An 11,231-nucleotide genomic window follows, 5' to 3' on the forward strand; every position below is an offset into this window, starting at 1 on the left:
AAGCCTTTGGAGTCTTGCATACCGAACTTCTTCAGGCAATCTTTGAGATACTTCTCTTGAGATATGAAGATGTCGTTGCATTGTTGTCGTATTTGAAGACCGAGGAAGAACGTCAGCTCCCCCATCATGGACATTTGATATTGCTCTTGCATCATATATCCAAACTCTTCACTATACTTCTGATTGGTGCAGCCGAAGATAATGTCATCCACATATATTTGGCACATAAACAGTTCACCATCATATGTCTTCGTGAAGAGAGTGGGGTCTAGGGAACTAGGTATGAAGCCTTTGCTCTTCAGGAAGTATTTGAGTGTGTCATACCAGGCCCGAGGGGCTTGTTTGAGGCCATACAGTGCCTTGTTGAGCTTGTATACCATGTCAGGATGTTTTGGATCTTCAAAGCCAGGCGGTTGTGCAACATACACTTCTTATTCAATCTTGCCGTCACTGTTGAGCTTGTCTTCATCCTCGATAACTCTGGCAGTCACTGTTGCAGCAGAGGAAGAGAACTCAGAGTCTTCAAGGGATGGAGTTCCTAGCAGCACAGCTCTTCGAGGAGGTGTGGAGTCAAACTTGAATCGCTCAGTGAAGCCATCCTCTTGAAGATCATCTTCAGAGCACATCATCGTTAGCCCTTTCCATGTGCGGTGATAGGTTTCAGATGGCCACTCGTGCTAAAAACCAAGTGGTTCGCCTGACCCGGTGCCTCGATGTGCCCGGTCATACTGCTATGTTAGTCCGGGTAATGATCGAGACGGGTTACCATTGGTATCCCGAAGACACTCTCGAAGAGCAATTCTGAGACTTTAATCAAAGCCAATATTTCTGCACCGTCAGGATATTTCCTTCTTATACTGTTAAGATGGTTGTGCAGGATGCTGCCTATTCCATGATGACCATCATGGGAGTCCGGACTGGCCTGCTTCGGAACACCGACTTCCGTTATATGACAGCTTCACTCCCGGGAGCGCATGGGTATCTCCAGGCTATCTATGCTGACTCCACATGTGAGGACTCACTAACTCGCACCACTGCCTAGATGCTCGAGGATAAGGACCGAGAGAATCGGGCCTTGAGACTGGAGCTTTTCAATACCTATGCTGATCATTGGGCCACTTTGACTCGGTTTGCACCTGCTGTGCAAGCTGGATGTATGGATACAAGGGATCTGTATCCTGTGAGATCGGCTCTACCAGACATGGTGGATTGGCGTGATGTGGGAGGCATCACCCACCCCGTGGTCCCTGCAGGCCACCGTTTGTTGGTCCAAGACCTCATCCTAGCCCCTATGATCTACAAGCTCCTCAGGACCGTCTGTTCCCGGATGATCACGTTGAACTTCCAGGCTATGGAGGTGACTTCTATGAGGACTACTACGGAGCTGTCTGAGTTAGTAGTAGTATCACTAGTATTGTACTAGTTGTATTTCCACTGTCCTGCGTGACTTGTGGAATATGACTTAGTGTGTAATCAATTCCGGAGGTGTAGAAAAATAATGTATAGGAGCTTGGAATGCCTCCGATGAGATGTAACGTCTTTCATCATAGTTGTACTGTAGCCTGGGCTTGTACTAAACCATGTATGGTGTGTATGACCCTTGGTATATATATGGCAGTTCTATATTACCATGTCATACAGATGAACATCTCTGCATTCTGTGTTATCCGTTACATTCTGCACTTCCTTGCTAAGTTGTGCCATCCTTATCTAAACCGTTGTCTTGTTTTCTCCTAGGATGGTCAACATCTGTAGCAACCCTGCTGCCCCGGAGCAGGGGGAAGCCAGTGCAGTTAGGGGTGAAAATCTACCTCACCCGCCTTCTCTGGCCGAAGTGATGCTGGAGGCGGAAAGAAACAAGAGTGAGACTAACCGCTTGCTGGAGCGGATTGAGCAGAACACTGCACGCCATCAGCGAAATGACTTGGTGTCAATCAATGACTTCATCAATTGTACCCACCAAAGTTTAACCATTTCGTCGAGCCCCTCGACGCGGATGACTAGCTTCGCAACATCACCCACAAGCTACGTTCTGCCAACGTAGCCGAAGCTGCTAAGGTTACTTATGCTGCCTATCACCTCGAAGGCCCTGCTAGCCTTTGGTGGGAAAATTTTGAAGCTATGCGCCCGGTCGGCCAAATCACTACTTGGGCTGAATTCAGTGAGGCTTTCCGTGAGCATCACATCCCGGAAGGTCTCATAGATCGCAAGAGGGAAGAGTTCTGCAATTTCACCCAAGGAAAACTGACCGTGGATGCATATAGTCGTGAATTTGGGAATCTGGACGATATGCTCCTGAAGAGGTATCCACCGACGCTAAGAAGCAGGCAAGGTTCCGCAAGGGACTTAGCCCTGAGCTTCGCCGCGATCTTCGTCTGCACGAGTGCACCTCCTTTTAGAAGTTGGTCAATAAAGCCATCAGTGCTGAGACAGGGCAGTCTGACTATGACGCTTCACGCAAGCACTCTCGTGATTTTGGCTCTTCATCCGGCTCTGGATCTCAGAAGCGCCGGGTGTGGATTCCAAGCACGGCACTGGCACCCAGGTTCATTCCGAGGCCATCCTTTGAGGCGCCTCGCCCCAACCAGTAGTTTGCACCGTCCAAGCCCTATGGTGGCCCCGCTGCTAATGCTGCTCCACGCCCCAATGTTGTGACATGTTTCAAGTGTGGAGAGTCGGGTCACTATAGTCGAGAGTGTCCCCAGAACAACAACCCCAGTCAGTTTGGAAAGTCCGTTGGTCGTGGTAAGCCAGCGGGAAAGGCATTCTACGCCAAGCCGGTCACCACTGCACGTGGCCATGTCAACTATGTCTCAGCCGAGGAGGCTCATGAGGATCCTAATGTCGTCCTTGGTATGCTCCTTGTTAATTGCCATCTGGCATCTGTCCTTTTTGATACTGGAGCATCTCATTCATTCATATCTGAGAGCTATGCTCGATTGCATAACACAACATTCGGTGACATGCCCATTTCCATGGTAATTCAAACTCTGGGTTCCAAATGGCAAACTTCTAGAGTAAGCCATGGGAACAAAATTCTTGTCGATAGACTTGTCTTTCTTGCATCTTTAATAGCTCTCAAGTCCTCGGACATAAACATCATCTTGGGTATGGACTGGATGTCAGCTCATTACACTAAGATTGATTGTGCCACTAGAACCGTTCAACTTACTCACCCATCGGGCAAGACAGTCAATGTCTTAACTCGAGTGGCCAAGTGCCAGCTTTACTCCCTAAATGCCAACCCCCTTCCAGACCTTGAAGATATTCCGGTTGTCCGGGACTTTCCGGATGTCTTTCCAGAAGAACTGCCAGGTGTTCCACCTGACAGGGATGTCGAGTTTGTAATAGACCTTGTTCCAGGAACCGTTCCAATTTCTAGAAGACCCTATAAGATGGCACCCTTAGAACTAGCCGAGCTTAAGAACCAACTCGATGAGTCCTTGAAAAAGGGTTTCATCCGTCCTAGTTCCTCTCCTTGGGCTTGCCCCATCCTCTTCGTCAAGAAGAAGGATGGAACGGATCGGATGGTTGTAGATTACCGACCTGTCAACTTGGTCACCATCAAGAACAAGTATCTGCTTCCCAGGATCAACGATCTGTATGATCAGCTCGCTGGATCCTCAGTCTTTTCCAAGATGAATTTGAGGTGGGGCTACCATCAAATCAAAATCAGAAATGGGGACATTCCCAAAACGGCCTGTGTTACTCGTTATGGCCAATACGAGTACACCATTATGTCCTTTAGTCTAACCAATGCCCCAGCCACCTTCTCTCGGTTAATGAACTCGGTCTTCATGGAGTATTTGGTTAAATTCGTCGTAGTGTACCTCGATGACATACTCATCAACTCCAAGAATGAAGAGGAACATGCCGCACATCTAAGCCTAGTATTGACGAAACTTTGAGAGCATCGCCTTTATGCCAAATTCTCCAAGTGTGAATTTTGGTTGCCAGAAGTGACCTCTCTAGGCCATGTAATCTCTGGTAAGGGTATTGCTGTCAATCCCGAGCGAGTTCAATCCGTCCTTGATTGGACTCCACCTGAGATGGTCAAGCAAGTTCAGAGCTTCCTTGGCTTAGCGAGCTATTGCCGCCGCTTCGTCGAGAATTTCTCCAAGGTTGCTAAACCTCTAACTGAACTCCTCAAGAAAGATAAAAAGTTCGAGTGGACCCCACAGTGCGAGTTCAACTTTCAGGAACTGAAAAGACGCCTGACATCTGCACCCGTACTTGTACCACCATATTTCTCCAAGGACTTTATTATCTATTGTGATGCCTCGCGACAAGGACTAGGTTGCATACTCATGCAAGATCGTCAGGTAATTGCCTATGCTTCATGGCAATTACACCCACATGAGGAAATTTATCCCACACATGATCTAGAGCTTGCATCTGTAGTCCATGCACTTAAAACTTGGCGACATTACCTCCTCGGTAATCGTTGCGAGATCTTCACCGATCACCAAAGTTTGAAATATATCTTCACCCAACCGGATTTGAATCTTAGGCAACAATGTTGGGTCGAGTTGATCTCGGATTACGACTTAGGAATAACTTACACCCCGGGCAAAGCCAATATCATGGCTGATGCGCTAAGTCATAAATCTTATTGTAACAACCTGATGTTACAACAAAGTCAACCACTTCTCCATGAGGAATTTCATAAGCTTAATCTTCACATTGTTCCTCGAGGATTCCTATCCACCCTGGTGGCGCAGCCTAACCTTACGGATCAAATTATAACTGCCCAGAAACAAGATAAGGGCATATCCCGGATTAAGGAAAACCGCTTGGTGGTTCTTCCATGGATGAGTGAGGTGTTGTCTTCTTCGAGAACCGCTTGGTGGTTCCCAAGAAACAACATTTACGCTAGTTGATTCTTAAGGAAGCTCATGACTCCCCTCTCACCATTCATCCCGGTAGTACCAAGATGTATCAAGACCTACGCTAGAGGTTTTGGTGGACTAGGATGAAGAGAGAAATTGCTCAATACATTGCTAGCTACAACATCTGTCGTCGTGTTAAAGCAGAGCATCAACGGCCGGCTGGTACCCTTCAACCTTTGGCTATTCCTGAGTGGAAATGGGATAAAATCAGTATGGATTTCATTACTGGGTTTCCCAAGACCAAGAGAGGGAATAATGCCATCTTCGTCGTGATCAACTGTCTTTCCAAAGTAGCCCATTTCCTACCTGTTCATGAGAGTATCACCGCTAGCCAGCTAGCTAATTTATACATCTCCCGAATAGTGTCTCTTCATGGTGTCCCATTGGAAATTAACTCAGACCATGGGAGTCTCTTCACCTCTCAATTTTGGGAAAGTTTCCAAAATGCTATGGGAACTCGTCTCTCTTTTAGCACCGCCTTCCATCCTCAATCAAGTGGTCAATAGAGCGAGTCAATCAAATTCTGGAAGATATGCTCCGAGCTTCTGTCATCTCATTCGGAATGGGTTGGGAGAAATGCCTTCCATTAGCGGAGTTTGCTTATAACAATAGTTATCAAGCTAGCTTGGGCAAAGCTCCTTTCGAAGTTCTCTATGGACAAAAATGTCGAACACCTCTTAACTGGTCTGAAACCGGGGAAAGACAACTCTTTGGCCCGGATATGATCCAGGAAGCAGAAGAGCAGGTTCGCGTTATTCGTGAGAAATTGAAAATGGCCCAATCTCGCTAAAAGAGTCAATACGACCGCAAGCATAAGCCTATGTCTTATGAAGTTGGCGAGAAGGCTTACCTTCGGGTTACACCTTTGAAGGGAACCCATCGATTCGGTATCAAAGGCAAGTTGGCTCCTCGTTACATTGGACCATTTCGCATTCTTGCCAAACGAGGGGAAGTTGCCTACCAGTTGGAACTACCTCCGCATCTTTCCAAAGTTCATGATGTCTTCCACGTTTCTCAACTCAGGCGTTGCTTCTCGGATCCTATCCGTGGAGTGGACCACGAAACGCTTGATCTACAAGATAACCTCTCATATCGGGAATGTCTGGTTTGTATCCTTGATCAAGCCGAGCGTACCACTCGACGCCATAATATCAAGTTTCTCAAGGTTCAATGGTCACACCATTCCGAGAAAGAAGCCACTTGGGAAAGGGAGGATCGTCTTCGACTCGAGTACCCCACCTTCTTCCCGGAGGATCCTAAATCTCGGGACAAGATTCTTTTAAGTGGGGGTGAGTTGTCACACCCTAGCTGGTTCATGCATTAGAATGTTGCATCATGTCTACTTTTACAGAAACTTGAAATGGGGATGACAGAACCCCCAGCACCCCCCCTGGAAACAACTAGGGTTTACTAAAATTATTTTCAATGAACCCAAAATGCCCTTCACAAAATGTTCTGGATTTAAGTGAGGGCTGTTAGGAATAATCCTAACAGAGTCCACAATTATTTTCAGGATTTTAGCAAGTGCCTAAGTATTTTTAATAAAGCCCTAAAGTTACAGAAAAATAGAAAAAGAAAACAAACAGGAAAGAGAGGAAGAGAAAGCTTACCTGGCGCCCACCCAGCAGGCCCAGCCCAGCCAACGCTCCAGCGAGCTGCTTGGCTTGGCCAGGCAGGCAGGCAGCTGCTCGACGCCGGCACCAGCGCGTGCCGCGCAGCTGCCCACCGCCCTGCTTCCTCCCCTCGCCGCTCTGCTGGCCTGGACGACCTCCACGTCGCACACTGAACCCCCTAGACACGTCCATTCCCACCTGCCTCTCTCCCTCGCTCCCCTCCGCCATGGCCAACGCAGCCGTCGCCGTAACCGTGCCCACTGTCGTCAACGCGCCGCTCCACCGTGTCCTAAAGCTCCGTCACTCCTCCTCGATCGTCCCACTGAGCCACGCCCCGCCGGAGGCCCCCGAGCGTCTTCACCGAGCTCGTCTTCAACCTCCTGCCGGCCAGATCGCCTCCGCCGCCCTGCTTGCTTCGGCTCGTCTCCGACCTCGCCGTCAACTCCGTCGAAACCGTCGTGAGCTTAGCCACCTCCCTATCCTCTCCGCTCTCCTTCTTGTGCACCACAACAAGCACACGGAGTTCACCCACACACGCCGCCGCGGAGCTCGTCGTCGACGAGGCTCCGGCCATGCCACGGCCACGCCACTTAGTCCACTAACTTCACCACATCCCCAGGAGCACAACGCACCACGCTCGTGCCTCGCCTTGCCTCCTAGCGATGAGTCCAAGCTCACCCGAGCTCCGGCCGCCGCCAAACTCATTGTCGGCGCCGTTTCCGGCGACCCCGAGCCCAACCACCCGCACCAACCACAGCGGCTCGCTCCCAGCTATCCATAGAGCCCAACGGCGCCCCGAACAGTGCCCTGTAGGTGAAACCCGCACATGCACCGCCGTGTTTGGCCTCACCGGCGACTAAACACCGGCGAGTTGACCCTGCTGACCCCGTTTGACCACGGGTGGGCCCAGTTTGACCCCCCTGGGCCAATGACAGGTAGGGCCCAGCCCTGCTGACTAATTAGGATTAGTATTAACTAATATCTACTAAAACTAATCACACTGACACGCGGGACCCACTATCAGGTTTGACCTGGACCATCCCATTGACCACTGACGTCACCCTGACGCACTTCTGACGCAATAACTAATTTCTGGATTTATTTTTATACAGAAAATTCCAGAAATTGTTGCAAACTTCAAAAATTCATAGAAATTATTTTGTAACTCCAAATGCAAAGATTTATATATGAATTTCGATCAGAAAAATTCAATCTATCCATTGGTAATGGTTTCATGCATGACAGAACAAGTTAACCTTGCTGTTTAAGCAAAATAAGATAATGCACTAAAATGGCTATGTTAAATGAACTAACATATGAATCTTTGATTCAAATGAGTTCGTTCCTTTCTGTTTTAGCTTGCATTAGGCCAAGACACATTCATATTGCCATGTCATAGCAGGCATCATATTGTTGCATATCGTCATGTGTTGATTATGTTCGGTGTGTTTTTCGTGGTAGGTTCTGTCTCCGAGGATAACCCCGAATATCCGTCTGAAGGGCAGTACCCTACTACCACTACATCAAGCAAGCAACCCATTGATCATTCCGATACAAACCCATGTTCTTGCTTCTGCTCTTGTTTACTGCATTAAGACAACGCGATTCAAACTGCTGTGTGTTGCGGTAGTTGAACCCACTTCCTTTGCATGACCTGTCATTGCCACAGTAACTACATGAAACCCACTAGCATGTGTAGGAGTTGATTGAGCCATATTTGTGTTCCTACCATGCTATGCCTGCTATGCTTAGAGTTGTGTCAGGTCTAGTTCATCTGGGTGATGGGCTAGAGTGAAATGATTATGCCGGTAATGTGAGGGATGTGTTGAACATGTCTTGGTAAAGGTATCGATGAGAGGCCATGTAGGAGTACATGGTGGCTTGTTTCATTGAGGCCGTCCATAAGAACTGAGATCTGTATGCGTGATTTCAGATTCAGCTACTACCACACATTGGGCCCTGAAATATGACCCCGCTTGAGTTACTGACCCCTCTCGTCCTCTGTCCAGGAGTTGCAACTAGTTTCTGGTGTTTGTAGGTTATGTGTTGGCGGCCGTGCATAGCGCTGACCCTAGGGGTAGGCTATGATGCGGTAGATACACCGTGGCACGGTGTACCGAGTCGCCCGTTTGGTGTCTCGGGAACCCTGCACACATTGTTTGGGGCCGTTGAGGACACCCCGGCCGGATTTCCTTGCGGATGGAACCTGAATAGGCGATAAACCTGGACTAGAGACTTGTGCGGTTAGTCAGGTCGTGGTCTACACCCACGTCGGTTTTCGCTTGAAGTCTGCCGAGCATATGTCGTGTGCAGACGCTAAGTGGTGGAAACATGTGTGATGAAGTACACCCCTGCAGGGTATAAAACTATTCGAATAGCCGCGTCCGCGGTAAAGGACTACTTGGTTGACTATACAGTTCATAGACAAGTTAATGGATACTACTAAAAGACTCAAGATAAGTGTGAGTACCGAGGATGGCCCTCTCGTAGGATGACATGGGAGGATCCCCGATGGAGTATTATGTTGGTGATTAGTGGACTCGTGTGCGAAAACTATTTTACTAGTGGAGACTCGTAGGATAGCTTAGCCAAGAGTCAAAGCTTGCTTGCTGCAATAACTCCACCACCTTCTTGAGAATGAGCATGTATAGTAGGTTCTGATGTAAGACTTGTTGAGTACCTTTGTACTCATGTTTGCTTAATTACTGTTTTCAGACGACAACACCGTCCCCTCCGATGGGTTCTACGTAGACCTTGATGTCGACGAGTGACTAGCCACCCAGGTGGTGGTCCAAGCCTTGGAAGGGCCCTCTATAGATAAATAGGCTTCTTCAAGCCTTTTTCCTTTCTAGTGTCTGTACTCAGACTAAGTTGCTTCTGCATGTGCTTGTATGCTTTTATGACTTGAGTGTTGGGTCGTGTGACCCCTACCTGTACGAATATGTTATGTATGGCTCCTCGGAGCCTTTTAAATAAAGTACTTGAGTTGTAGAGTTTTGTTGTGATGCCATGTTGTATGTACTCATATCGGGCATATTGTGTGTATGATTGAAATGCTTGGTATGAGTGGGATCTGACAATCCAGTTGTTTATCCTTGGCAACCTCTCATATGGGGAAATGTAGTCTAGTGCTTCCTGAGCGATAGTAGTCCGCTATAGCCCGGTTCACCGGAGTCCTGCTAGCCCAGCACTACTGCTCTGGACACTTGACTGGCCGGCATGTGTTTCACTCCGTTCCTGTGTCTGTCCCTTCGGGAAAATGTCACGCGGTGACATCGGGAGTCCTGCCTAGCCTGCTACAGCCCGGGTTCCCCGGAGTCCAGTTAGCCCAGTGCTAGAACCCGGATTCACACGCTGATGACCGACATGCTCGATGTGATTCATGTATGCCTGTCTCCATAGGTCTGTGTCGCTTTGGGTTCACGACTAGCCATGTCAGCCCGGGTTCTCTGTCATATGGATGCTAGCGACACTATCATATACGTGAACCAAAAGGCGCAAACGGTCCCGGGCCATGGTAAGGCGACACCCGTGGGGATACCGTGTGTGAGGCCGCAATGTGATATGAGGTGTTACCGGCTAGATCGATGTGACTTGGAATCGGGGTCCTGACACCTGGAGACTGGATCCGGACAAGATTGGAGATTCGAAGCACCTCACCTGGGCTTTGGTTGTTAGAACTCGAGGCGGGGAAGGATTCGATTGAGCACGGGAGGGAAAAAGTAAAAGCCTTGTCCCTTTATAAAGAGGGTGAATATCAAGCGTCCTCCTCGTAGCCGGTTGGGACTTGCCTAAAATCTAGGAGTCCTAGGCGCGGTTGGGTTACCCACGACCGTATTGATGAGAATCCCGTAATAAGACGTGTCAAGAAACTGCCTCGCGTTATGTGCAGGGCTAGTTAAAAAACGGTTCGAATAACCATCGAGCCATGGCATGATGTCATGTTGCCAAAACGTGTCAGCATATTAGATTTGTGGAAATATTATTCTCTCTACGGTGGTATGTGGAACTTATTTTGCAGGGTCGGACACTATCCTTTTATTCGAACTCTTCTGTGGTGTATCCGGAGGAGGAACCCGCCTTGCAATGCCGAAGACAAGACTGCACGCTGGACTCATCGCCATTGAAGCCTAGTTCAGGGGCTACTGAGGGAGTCCTGGATTAGGGGGTCTCCGAACAGCCGACTATATCCTTTGACCGGACTGTTGGACTATGAAGATACAAGATTGAAGATTTTGTCTCGTGTCCGGATGGGACTCTACTTGGTGTGGAAGGCAAGCTGGGCAGTACGGATATGGATATCTCCTCCTTTGTAACCGACCTTGTGTAACCCTAACCCCTTCCAGTGTCTATATAAACCGGAGGGTTTTAGTCCGTAGAAAATCAGACAATCATACCATAGGCTAGCTTCTAGGGTTTAGCCTCTCTGATCTCGTGGTAGATCAACTCTTGTAATACCCATATCATCAAGAATAAATCGAGTAGGACGTAGGGTTTTACCTCCATCAAGAGGGCCCGAACCTGGGTAAAACATCGTGTCCCCTGCCTCCTGTTACCATCCGCCTTAGACACACAGTTCGGGACCCCCTATTCGAAATCCGCCGGTTTTGACACCAACATCTCCCAACACAGCACTCCTAAGAATACTAAGGTCAGGGACACACATGTGACATGCTTCATCCTTACCATTAATGCATCTACCTATGAAGAGAGCAAAGTAATGTATAGC

The sequence above is a fragment of the Triticum dicoccoides genome, chromosome 2A (genome assembly GCF_002162155.2).
Source record: "Triticum dicoccoides isolate Atlit2015 ecotype Zavitan chromosome 2A, WEW_v2.0, whole genome shotgun sequence".
NCBI lineage: Eukaryota > Viridiplantae > Streptophyta > Magnoliopsida > Poales > Poaceae > Triticum > Triticum dicoccoides.